Genomic DNA, 11,696 nt, shown 5'->3' on the forward strand with positions numbered 1-11,696 from the left:
ATATCCTTAATTTTGAGTAAGGCAGATTTTATTTTATTTTTAAAATTAATTTATTTATTTTAACTGGAGGCTAATTACTTTACAATATTGTAGTGTTTTTTGCCATACATTGACATGAATCAGCCATGGGTGTACATGTGTCCCCCATCTTGAACCCCCCTCCCACCTCCCTCCCCATCCCATCCCTCAGGATCATCCCTGTGCACCAGCCCTGAGCACCCTGTCTCATGCATTGAACCTGGACTGGCAATCTATTTCACATATGATAATATACATGTTTCAATGCTATTCTCTCAAATCATCCCATTCTCGCCTTCTCCTACAGAGTCCAAAAGACTGTTCTTTACATCTGTGTCTCTTTTGCCGTCTCGCATATAGAGTCATCGTTACTATTTGTCTAAATTCCATATATATGCATTAATATACTGTATTGGTGTTTTTCTTTCTGACTTACTTCACTCTGTACAATAGGCTCCAGTTTCATCCACCTCATTAGGACTGATTCAAATGCCTTCTTTTTTGATTTCTGAAACTATATTTTATTTATCTGTTAACATTTATATTTTTTTAATTTTTATTTTTACTTTATTTTACTTTACAATATTGTATTGGTTTTGCCATACATTGACATGAATCCACCCTGGGTGTACATGCGATCCCAAACACGAACCCCTCTCCCACCTCCCTCCCCACAACATCCCTCTGGGTCATCCCCGTGCACCAGCCCCAAGCATGCTGTATCCTGCATCGGACATAGACTGGTGATTCGATTCTTGCATGATAGTATACATGTTTCAATGCCATTCTCCCAAATCATCCCACCCTCTCCCTCTCCCTCTGAGTCCAAAAGTCCGCTATACACATCTGTGTCTTTTTTGCTGTCTTGCATACAGGGTCATCATTGTCATCTTTCTAAATTCCATATATATGTGTTAGTATACTGTACTGGTGTTTTTTCTTTCTGGCTTACTTCACTCTGTATAATCGGCTCCAGTTTCATCCATCTCATCAGAACTGATTCAAATGTATTCTTTTTAATGGCTGAGTAATATTCCATTGTGTGTATGTACCACAGCTTTCTTATCCATTCATCTGCTGATGGGCATCCAGGTTGCTTCCATGTCCTGGCTATTGTAAACAGTGCTGTGATGAACATTGGGGTACACGTGTCTCTTTCAATTCTGGTTTCCTCGGTGTGTATGCCCAGCAGAGGGATTGCTGGGTCATATGGCAGTTCTATTGCCAGTTTTTTAAGGAATCTCCACACTGTTCTCCAAAGTGGCTGTACTAGTTTGCATTCCCACCAACAGTGTAAGAGGGTTCCCTTTTCTCCACAGCCTCTCCAGCATTTATTGTTTGTAGACTTTTTGATAGCAGCCATTCTGACCAGTGTGAGATGGTACCTCATTGTGGTTTTGACTTGCATTTCTCTGATAATGAGTGATGTTGACCATCTTTTCATGTGTTTATTAGCCATCCATATGTCTTCTTTGGAGAAATGTCTGTTTAGTTCTTTGGCCTATTTTTTGATTGGGTCATTTATTTTTCTGGAATTGAGCTGCAGGGGCTGCTTGTATATTTTTGAGATTAATTCTTTGTCAGTTGCTTCATTTGCTATTGTTTTCTCCTATTCTCAATGCTGTCTTTTCACCTTGTTTATAGTTTCCTTCATTGTACAAAAGCTTTTAAGTTTAATTAGGTCCCATTTGTTTATTTTTGCTTTTATTTCCATTCCTCTCGGAGGTGGGTCATAAATCTGCTATGATTTATGTCAGAGAGTGTTTTGCCTATGTTTTCCTCTAGGAGTTTTATAGTTTCTGGTCTTACATTTAGATCTTTAATTCATTTTGAGTTTATTTTTGTGTATGGTGTTAGAAAGTGTTCTCATTTCATTCTTCTACAAGTGGTTGACCAGTTTTCCCAGCACCACTTGAATAAGGCAGATTTTAAAAGAGTGAGATAAGAATAACACTGATTTCATGAACAGAGACAATCTTTGAAAGATTATGTGTGGCAGGGAGATAGGAGAGGCACCTACCCAAGGGCAGATGCAGAAGTTTGGTGAATCTGTAAAACAGCCTTGCTTGAAGTTAAAGCAAGAATGAGCTAAGCCTTTGGGTAAGGAAAGTAATCCAAAGCAGTTGCCCAGGGAAGCTCTGAGACCTCAGAGCTCTTGCGCTCCCATGAACTCCCATTCTCTACAGCAAGCAGGGACAGCTAAAGCAGAAGAGAGAACACAAACACACATGCAGGCACAAGGAAATGAGACCCTGGAGAAGTGGGAAGGTGGTGAGTCTACATCATCAGACCCAGGTACATCATCTCTAAGGTGAACTCTGACCACGCGTGAACTCTGACCACACGTGAACTCAACCATGATTGTGATCATTTATCTCTGTTTTCAGATTGGATAGTTTCTACTGCTCTGTCTTCAAGTTCACTGACTCTTCTCTCTGCCATCTGCATTAAACCCCTTCAGAGAATTTCTTTTCCATTGTTGTATTTTTCAGTTCTAGCATTTCCATTTTTTAAAAAAACAGCTTTCAGGTTTTTGTTGTTGAGAATTGCTATCTTTCCATGTGTTTCAATGGTATTCACTTTTATCGCAGGGAGCCTGGTAATAATAGCTACTTTAAAGTCTTATAATTTCAGCATTAGCATAATGTTAGAATTGGTCTTTCTTTGTGGTTGTCTTTTTCTTTTAAGTTATTCCTTTTTTAAAATATTTTTTTAATATTTTGTATTGTATCCTGGAAATATTATTTTTGTAAGATTTTTAGTCTTGTCAACATCCTCTGCAGAACGTTGATTTTGTTTGTTGCTTGTTTTAGCAGTCAGCCCGGTGAGTCCTAATGTGTCTGGTGTGAGGTGTGGTTCCAATGCCAGGGGTTATTCAAAGCCTTCGCAGTACTATTCAGTCTGCGCCTGGTGGGCGCCACCTATTGACCAGTCTGGGACTTGGATAGCGGTCTGCGAGAGTGCGTGCTAAGTTCCTTCAGTAGTGTCTCTTTGCGACCCCATGGACTGCACTACCCTGCCAGGCTCCACTGTCCATGGGGTTCTCTAGACAAGAATACTGGGATGGGTTGCCATGCCCTCCTCCAGGGAACCTTCCCTACCTAGGGATGGAACCCACTATATTTCCTGCATTGGCAGGTGGATTCTTTACCACTAGCGCCACCTGGGAAGTTCACGTTTTATGGTATGTGGATTCTATCTTGAGAGTAATCTTCAGTTCAGTTCAGTTCAGTCGCTCAGTCGTGTCCGACTCTTTGTGACCCCATGAATTGCAGCACGCCAGGCCTCCCTGTCCATCACCAACTCCCGGAGTTCACTCAAACTCGCGGCCATCGAGTCGGTGATGCCATCCAGCCATCTCATCCTCTGTCGTCCCCTTCTCCTCCTGCCCCCAATCCCTCCCAGCATCAGAGTCTTTTCCAATGAGTCAACTCTTCGCATGAGGTGGCCAAAGTACTGGAGTTTCAGCTTTAGCATCATTCCTTCCAAAGAACACCCAGGACTGATCTCCTTTAGAATGGACTGGTTGGATCTCCTTGCAGTCCAAAGGACTCTCAAGAGTCTTCTCCAACACCACATCCATACATGACTACTGGAAAAACCATGGCCTTGACTAGATGGACCTTTGTTGGCAAAGTAATGTCTCTGCTTTTGAATATGCTATCTAGGTTGCTTATAACTTTCCTTCCAAGGAGTAAGTGTCTTTTAATTTCATGGCTTCAATCACCATCTGCAGTGATTTTGGAGGCCCCCAAAATAAAGTCTGACACTGTTTCCACTGTTTCCCAATCTATTTCCCATGAAGTGATGGGACCAGATGCCATGATCTTCGTTTTCTGAATGTTGAGCTTTAAGCCGACTTTTTCACTCTCCTCTTTCACTTTTCATCAAGAGGCTTTTTAGTTCCTCTTCCCTTTCTGCCATAAGGGAGGTGTCATCTGCATATCTGAGGTTATTGATATTTCTCCCGGCAATCTTGATTCCAGCTTGTGCCTCTTCCAGCCCAGCATTTCTCATGATGTACTCTGCATAGAAGTTAAATAAGCAGGGTGACAATATACAGCCTTGATGTACTCCTTTTCCTATTTGGAACCAGTCTGTTGTTCCATGTCCAGTTCTAACTGTTGCTTCCTGACCTGCATACAGATTTCTCAAGAGGCAGTTCAGGTGGTCTGGTATGCCCCTCTCTTTCAGAATTTTCCACAGTTTATTGTGATCCACACAGTCAAAGGCTTTGGCATAGGCAATAAAGCAGAAATAGATGTTTTTTTTTTAATCAAACTCTCTTGCTTTTTCCACAATCCAGCGGATGTTGGCAATTTGATCTGTGGTTCCTCTGCCTTTTCTAAATCCAGCTTGGACATAAGAATTCCACCTCTTCTTAATATCTTCTGCTTCTGTTAGGTCCATAGCATTTCTGTCCTTTATCGAGCCTATCTTTGCATGAAATGTTCCCTTGGGATCTCTAATATTCTTGAAGAGATCTCTAGTCTTTCCCATTTTGTTGTTTTCCTCTATTTCTTTGCATTGATCACTGAGGAAGGCTTTCTTATTTCTCCTTGCTATTCTTTGGAACTCTGCATTCAGATGCTTATATCGTTCCTTTTCTCCTTTGCTTTTTGCTTCTCTTCTTTTCACAGCTGTTGATTTATATTGAGAAATTCACTCTGACTGAAAGGACTGCAGATCAGAGGCTGGGGTGAGAGATACCTAAACAACTGTACATGTGAAAAAGGCTTCACTATAGAGTTTACATTATAGAGAGCATGACCTGGACCAGGTCCTAGGACTTAGCTCAGTTTTTCATTGACAGTGGTGGTAGGAGAAGGTAGAGGCCTTGCACTGCCCATGGTGCTGACCTCAAGGAATCTGGTTTTTGTAAACCTCCCTGGGAATTTATTTCCCTTAAGCGCTTTTATCCTTCTCCATCTTGGTCCTACTATTATCAGTGCCCCTGAAGTGTTTTGCCCCAAGACAGTTTCTCAGTGATAATGTACATAAGATGCCACAGCTCACATTCTTTTTAATAACTCCTATTGCTCCTGCCCTCAGCAGCCTGAGCCTAGCTTTATTTCATGAATTAAGCTTGAGTTTTGTCTTCTGAGGATTGTCCCTCCCCTTAAGACCAATCTTATATGTGTTTCTGGTCTGAGAGAGGCCAGAAGATAAGTGGAACTACAGGAAAAGGGTGGCCTGGATGACGCGAAGCTCTGTCTCCTTGGCCTCCTTGGGCTAGAGGTAGGTGATGGACCCAGGGTCCTTCCCATGAACAAGTCAGCACTGAGAAGTTTCCTGCCAAAGCCTATTGTAACATAAGCATGGTGTGGAGGGAAGCCATGGAGACGTCTTTGGGCAAGAATGCTGGGGAATGGGATTTGGGGAACAGTTGGTTTTATTTGGGACTCGGACTTTTGTCTGTACCAGCTTGTGTGTTGGGTGGAATTTAGGACAGAGAGTGGGAGGGAGAGCGGTATGTAGATTCCAACGCTTTCTCCCCCACCTCCCACACATGTGCTACAGCTCCTTCCCACGCCAAAGAGGAAACAAACCAGGCCTTTCTCTCTCCCTTCCCACCCTCAGATGTTTCCCTTTTAAGCCTGTTTTCCTCCTCCTCCTTGCTGCCTCTCCTACTCCAGGATTTCATTTCCTTCTTCACTGTGATTCCCCCATCTTTCCCTTTCTCTTACATCTTGTGTTTAATAAAAACTCTTAGCATTCCCCAGATGACCACAGAGTAGGTTCATCCCCATTTTTGGAACCACTTATTTCTCCTTCCCTTCTCTCTCTTAGTCTTGTGTAAACTAATTTCCCAAGAGCAAGACAGATGGGAGACAGGGATTGAGCAACCATGGAAAAGGGCCTGGAATCTCTACCTTACCCGCCTCATGACCATGCCCCTCCCTCTTGTCTCTTTACTTGATTTTCCATCTAGAATCCCTCTAAATCTCTTTCTAGGACACAGGTGGAAGAATCATGTCCAAAGATTATTTATGAGTTTATAGAGAATCCTGGCCATGCTGAGATGATGCTTCCAGGCTTGTAAACCTGGTGGTGCTGGGAACTTGGATGCTTGGATTCTTTTCCAGGTTCCTTAAATTGAATACCTTTGTTTAGTGGCTACTCTCTCTCCTCTCACCTCTCACAGAGGTCAGCCCATAGAAGCACTCCACCCAACATCAAGCAATCATACATTCTTTGGGGACTGTCTATGAGAAAGGTCTTCTGGGCCTAAGAACTGTATGGCACTTAAAATGTTAGACTTGCAGTAAAATTACAAACACACCTGAGATGACAGAAGCATCCTAATGGAAAAATACCAGTATATGGCAATGCATGGAAGAGCTAATTACACTTGGGAATTGAAGGAGAGGTCAAGTTCAGACAGGGGAACAGGATGGGAAGGCAATCCAGGATGGAAGACACTGAGGCCTGAGGAACCAAGGAGAAGACCAGGTTCTTTGAAGCCAAGGGGTTTCTTAGAGGGGAGCAAGCAACAAGAGAGTAATAGTTAAGGGTGCGGATTTGTTCAGAGTTCCAGCTCTGTTACTTATTCTCTGTGTCACGTGGGACAAATTATTTAACCTCTTTAAGCCTCAGTTTACTTATCTGTAAAGTGGGGATAATTAATAGCACTTATGATAGTTTTTAAGCATGAGAATGATATATGAGAATTAAACAGGATAGTGCTTATAAAATGTTTAGCACAGTGCCTAGCACTTAATAAACACACAGTAAATGTTTACAATTATGACCGCTACTGCTACAATGAATGTTTACTGTTTTTACTACTATTAAGTGGCATTTGGGTCTGGAAAGAAAGGTAGGAGCCAGTTTGTATGGAAGCCCCTGAAAACCCACCAGAAAACTGGAAATTTTTTCTTGTAGACAATGAAGAACCATGGAAATGCTTTTGAGAAAACTTTGAAGGAGAGGGAAAATGTCTTTCAGGAAGTCAACTTATTTATAACGTTGCACACGTGCATTTCTTTGATAAAAGCATAGAAAAGTGTGATAGTTGTCAACTTACTTTGGGTAAAGACAAAAATTGATATCTAGCCATGCCATTGGCATTTGAGAAATTAGTGAACAGGTGGGAGAGTTGAGGATGAAAGGTTAGGGGTCAGGGACTTTCTCAGAGAGGCCAAATCATGCTATTTAAGCTGCTGCCTACCCAGTCTGACTTTGACACCATGTGGAGGAGCAAAGATACAAAGCTAGACTAAAGCATATTGCCCTTTGTTGGGGTGGCTCTGACAGCGCCTTAGGAAGTACTATTGTGCTCTGGCCTGTCTCAGGGCTTCCTGCCTTACTGTGCTAGGATGAGCCCATTTTTACCCTGTTTCATCATATTATTTCCCTCCCAAGGTCTTGCAGGGGTCTTGGTGCCCCATGGGGATGCTTTTCCAGATGCTATGCTGAGAGTCAGTGTAGCTACAGAATGAACAAAATGCATGTTCCTGAAACAACATTTTAAAAAAAATTTATTTATTTTAATTAGAGGATAGTTACTTTATAATATCGTGATGGTTTTTGCCATACATCAACACGAATTGGCCACAGGTATACATGTGTCCCCTGCATCCTGAATCTTTCCCCACCTCCCACCCCGCCCCATCCCTCTGGGTTGTCCCAGGGCACCAGCTTTGGGTGCCCTGCTTCATACACTGAATTTGCACTGGTCATCTGTTTTACATATGGTAATGTTTATGTTCCTGAAACATTTTTATACAAATATTTGAGGATAAAAGTTGAGTTTGAGATGAGATAAACATGGAAATATCTTGAATACTATTATACCTCATAGATAATTTTAGAGAGAAGTCTGTTTTATATTTGTCTACAGGTTGATAGAAATATTTTTACATATATTCAATAAATTCCCTTGTAAAATGAACATCAAGGCTTTTGCTGTTGCTCTTCCCATATTTCAGGAGGGGATCAGGGAGGAGAGATCTTCCTATGTTCTATTTTCTTCACAAGGTGGAGCCTCAGGGCAAAATTTCCTGAATGATTAGAGAAAAAAATTCTGGAAAAGTGTAATCCAAGGGAATGAATTTATTTATTTATTTGGCTGCATTGGGTCTTAGTTGTGGCACAAGAACACTCTAGTTGTGGTGAAAGGATTCTCTAGTTGAGTGCCTGGGCTTAGTTGCTCTGCAGCATGTGAGATCTTAGTTCCCCAGCCAGGAATCGAACCTACGTTCCTGGCATTGCAAGGCAGATTCTTAACCACTGGACCACCAGGGAAGTCCCCAAGGGGAATAGATTTATCACCAAAAAACTCAGTTTATTTTTCAAATAGATGTCAGAACTTTCACTTACTGAACTAAAGAAATGTTTCTTCCCCATTCTATATTTTCTTTCTTTCTCTTTTTAGGTATCAATAACTGAACTTTAATGAAATAACATTTGTATTTGACCAACTTTTTTTCTAGGTCAATTTAGTGATGGTTCAACAAATAAACCACTCATTTAAAATGGATGCACGGTATTACTACAGAGTAAAGAAGTATTGACATAATATTGAAGAACATTCACTTTTCAATCACATGAATACAAACCTTACCAGGTATGAGTTTGGTAATGTCCATTATGATCCTGACCTCTCTGAGTGATAGCACTCTCTTGAGTAGAAAATGTGAAGAATCCTACTTCTCTGTGTCATTATAAAGACAAAATAATATCACATCTACAAAGCCCTTGACAAAAGTGGGCGTGTTATGAAAGCTCAGTAAACAGAAACAATTAGGGCTTCCCTGATAGCTCAGCTGGTAAATAATCCACGTGCAATGCAGGAGACCCTGGTTTGATTCCTGGGTTGGGAAGATCCCCTGGAGAAGGCATAGGCTACCCACTCCAGTATTCTTGGGCTTTCCTGGTGGCTCAGCTGGTAAAGAATCTGCCTGCAATGTGGGAGACCTGGGTTGGGAAGATCCTCTGGAGAAGGGAATGGCTATGCACTCCAGTATTATGATCTGGAGAATTCCATGGACTGTATAGTCCATGGGGGTTGCAAAGAATCAGACACTACTGAGCAACTTTCACTGGGGGATTAATTATTGTAGATTCTTCTGTTTCTTCTGTAGTTAGGTTTTAGATTATTTCCTGTGTTTCTTCTAGAAATAACAGTGAATTGTACATCTATTTCCATAAGTGTTTGTTTACATTTTTGGTATTTTTACAGGCTCAAGTTCCTGAAATCACAATAGATTTTGTATATATTAAAACTCCAGAAGTAGATTGACAAATTGCATTCTAGATAAGTGATATTAATTTATACTTTTACCACTAGGGTGTGAGAAAGCCTATCTCAATAAGCCTTTATAAGTGGATTTTTAAAAATGTTGATTTGAATTTAGATTTCTTTGATTGCTAGAGAATCTGCATTATTTCTTTTTAATATATTGGTTAGTCACATTTCACCCTTTTTTTTTTCCGTTTGTTCTTTTTCTAGTAGAGTATTATTTATAAATATATATATTTTAAATGTTCTTGACCATTGTGATTTCCTGTTTGTATTTATTAATCAAATATCGTTTACCAGTTTTCTTGTCTTTTTGGATGCCTGAGATCTTCTGTTGGCATTCAGTAGCTGTTCTGTATGAATCATTCCACTTGTAGGTATATTTTCAATATTTTTGTGGGAGAAGATGAACTCCACATCCTATTCCTCCACCATCATGATCCCCCTCCCTCCCCTATTCTATTTTTCTATAATATTTTGGTCTTACAAAGATTTACAAGCCACAAAATTTGACTTTCAAAGATTATCTAGAGATATATATTTAATAGAAAATTCATATAAGTTTTAAAATATAACAGGAGGATTTAAGGAGATTTTACACTTGTCCTGGGCTGCTTTGAGTTATCCCACAGATGGCCCCATGACAACAAACACCACTTGAGAACTATTTACGTGGGAAGGTTTGAGAAACTCTAAGCATCCCAGCTTCACTATGGCCAAAATCAACTGCTTATTTTTCTTTATTTTCCTCTGAATTTGTACACATCAATTTCTTCTAGTACACATCTCTCTTTCTTTAGCAAATTAACCGTGGGAAGCCCATCAAATGTTCACCATGAAGAACATCTACCTGTTTATCTAACTTCATTAATCATTAATCTCAATATCTTCTCAGGATTTAGGCACCTAGGTTGATAATGTTTGTGGTCATAGGTACTTGGTGACATGTGTATCAATCCATTGATTGGTTCAACTATATTTGTGAAGCCTGTGGTTCACAGACACAGCAAGTGTGAATCAGACATGACCCATGGACAAGGACAGCATTGTATGATTAATGCAATGTATTAATGCTTGTAATACAATGTAGGGTGTGGTTAGGGAGATGAGTGTGAAAGCCTTGAAATATATATTTATCTCCTTGGGAGGCTCTTCAAAGTTCCACTTGGGAGTGGTACTCAACAGTGACTTTGATCAACTCAATCCTTACTTTCCAAAGGAGAATGATTGAATTATTATGGTTTTCATTTTGCATGGCTTCTCTCTAGGCATGTGGGGAAGGTCCCATGGAAACATCATACAGGTGTCAGAGTTTGTCCTCTTGGGGTTCTTACAGATGGAGGAGTTCCAGAAATTCCTGTTTGTGGTGTTCCCATTTGTCTATGTCATCACCATTGTGGGAACCCTCCTCATCATGGTCACAGTGACTATTGACTCAGCTCCACATAACCATATATTTTCTTCTCTGAAATCAGTCTGTCATAGATATCTGCTATTCTACAGTCACTTTCCCAAAGATGCTGGTGGACTTCTTGCATGACACCAAGACCATCTCCTACCAGGGCTGCATGACCCAGATCTTCTTCCCCTTTCTGGGAGGTGGGACTGTCTTCTTCCTCCCAGTGTTAGCCTGTGACCACTACATAGCCATCTCCCAGCCCCTCCATTATGTCACCATCATGAACACTCAAATGTGTGTGGGTCTAGAGGTGGCTGCCTGGGTAGGGGGCTTTGTCTACTCCATTGTCCAGCTGGCTCTGATGTTCCCATTGCCTTTTTGTGGCCCTAACACCTTGGATAACTTCTACTGTGACATTCCACAAGTGTTGAGACTTGCCTGCACTGACACCTCCCTCCTGGAGTTCCTTATGATCTCCAGCAGTGGGATGCTGGTCCTCATCTGGTTCTTGCTCCTTCTGATCTCTTATACTGTCATCCTGGTGATGCTGAGGTCCCACTCAGGGCAGGCGAGGAGGAAGGCAGCTTCCACTTGCACTACTCACATCATTGTCATGTCTCTGAGCTTTATTCCCTGTATCTATCTCTATGCCCCACCCTTCTCCATGGACAAGGCTGCATCCATCAGCTACAGGGTCTTGACTCCTGTGCTCAACCTCATCATTTACACCCTGAGGAACCAGGAGATGAAGGCAGCCATGAAGAGATTAGGCAAGTGCCTAGTGATTTCCAGCAAGGAGTGAGCTTAAAATAGGTAATTTAAATGACAAATCTCTCTGAACCTTTGTTTCCCCATGTAAGAAGTGGAGGAAAGTCTTTATGGAATGCAGCAGTTGAGATTAAACTAATATTTCTATGTCCCTACTTCTGTGTCAGATATTATATTAGGTACTTCTGTACTTTTGTCTCATTCTCACAAAACTGACAGTGAATATGTTGTTATCATATTAAACAGTTTAACAAGCCAGAAAACTAG

General features: G+C 41.1%; 1 pseudogene; it reads left to right on the plus strand.

The window, feature by feature from the left end:
* The first annotated feature begins 10,532 nt into the window (after window positions 1-10,532).
* On the plus strand, window positions 10,533-11,463 carry LOC138083562 (olfactory receptor 4D1-like; annotated as a pseudogene).
* Window positions 11,464-11,696: the final 233 nt, after the last annotated feature.

This window comes from Capricornis sumatraensis, chromosome 8 (genome assembly GCF_032405125.1).
Source record: "Capricornis sumatraensis isolate serow.1 chromosome 8, serow.2, whole genome shotgun sequence".
Lineage (NCBI taxonomy): Eukaryota > Metazoa > Chordata > Mammalia > Artiodactyla > Bovidae > Capricornis > Capricornis sumatraensis.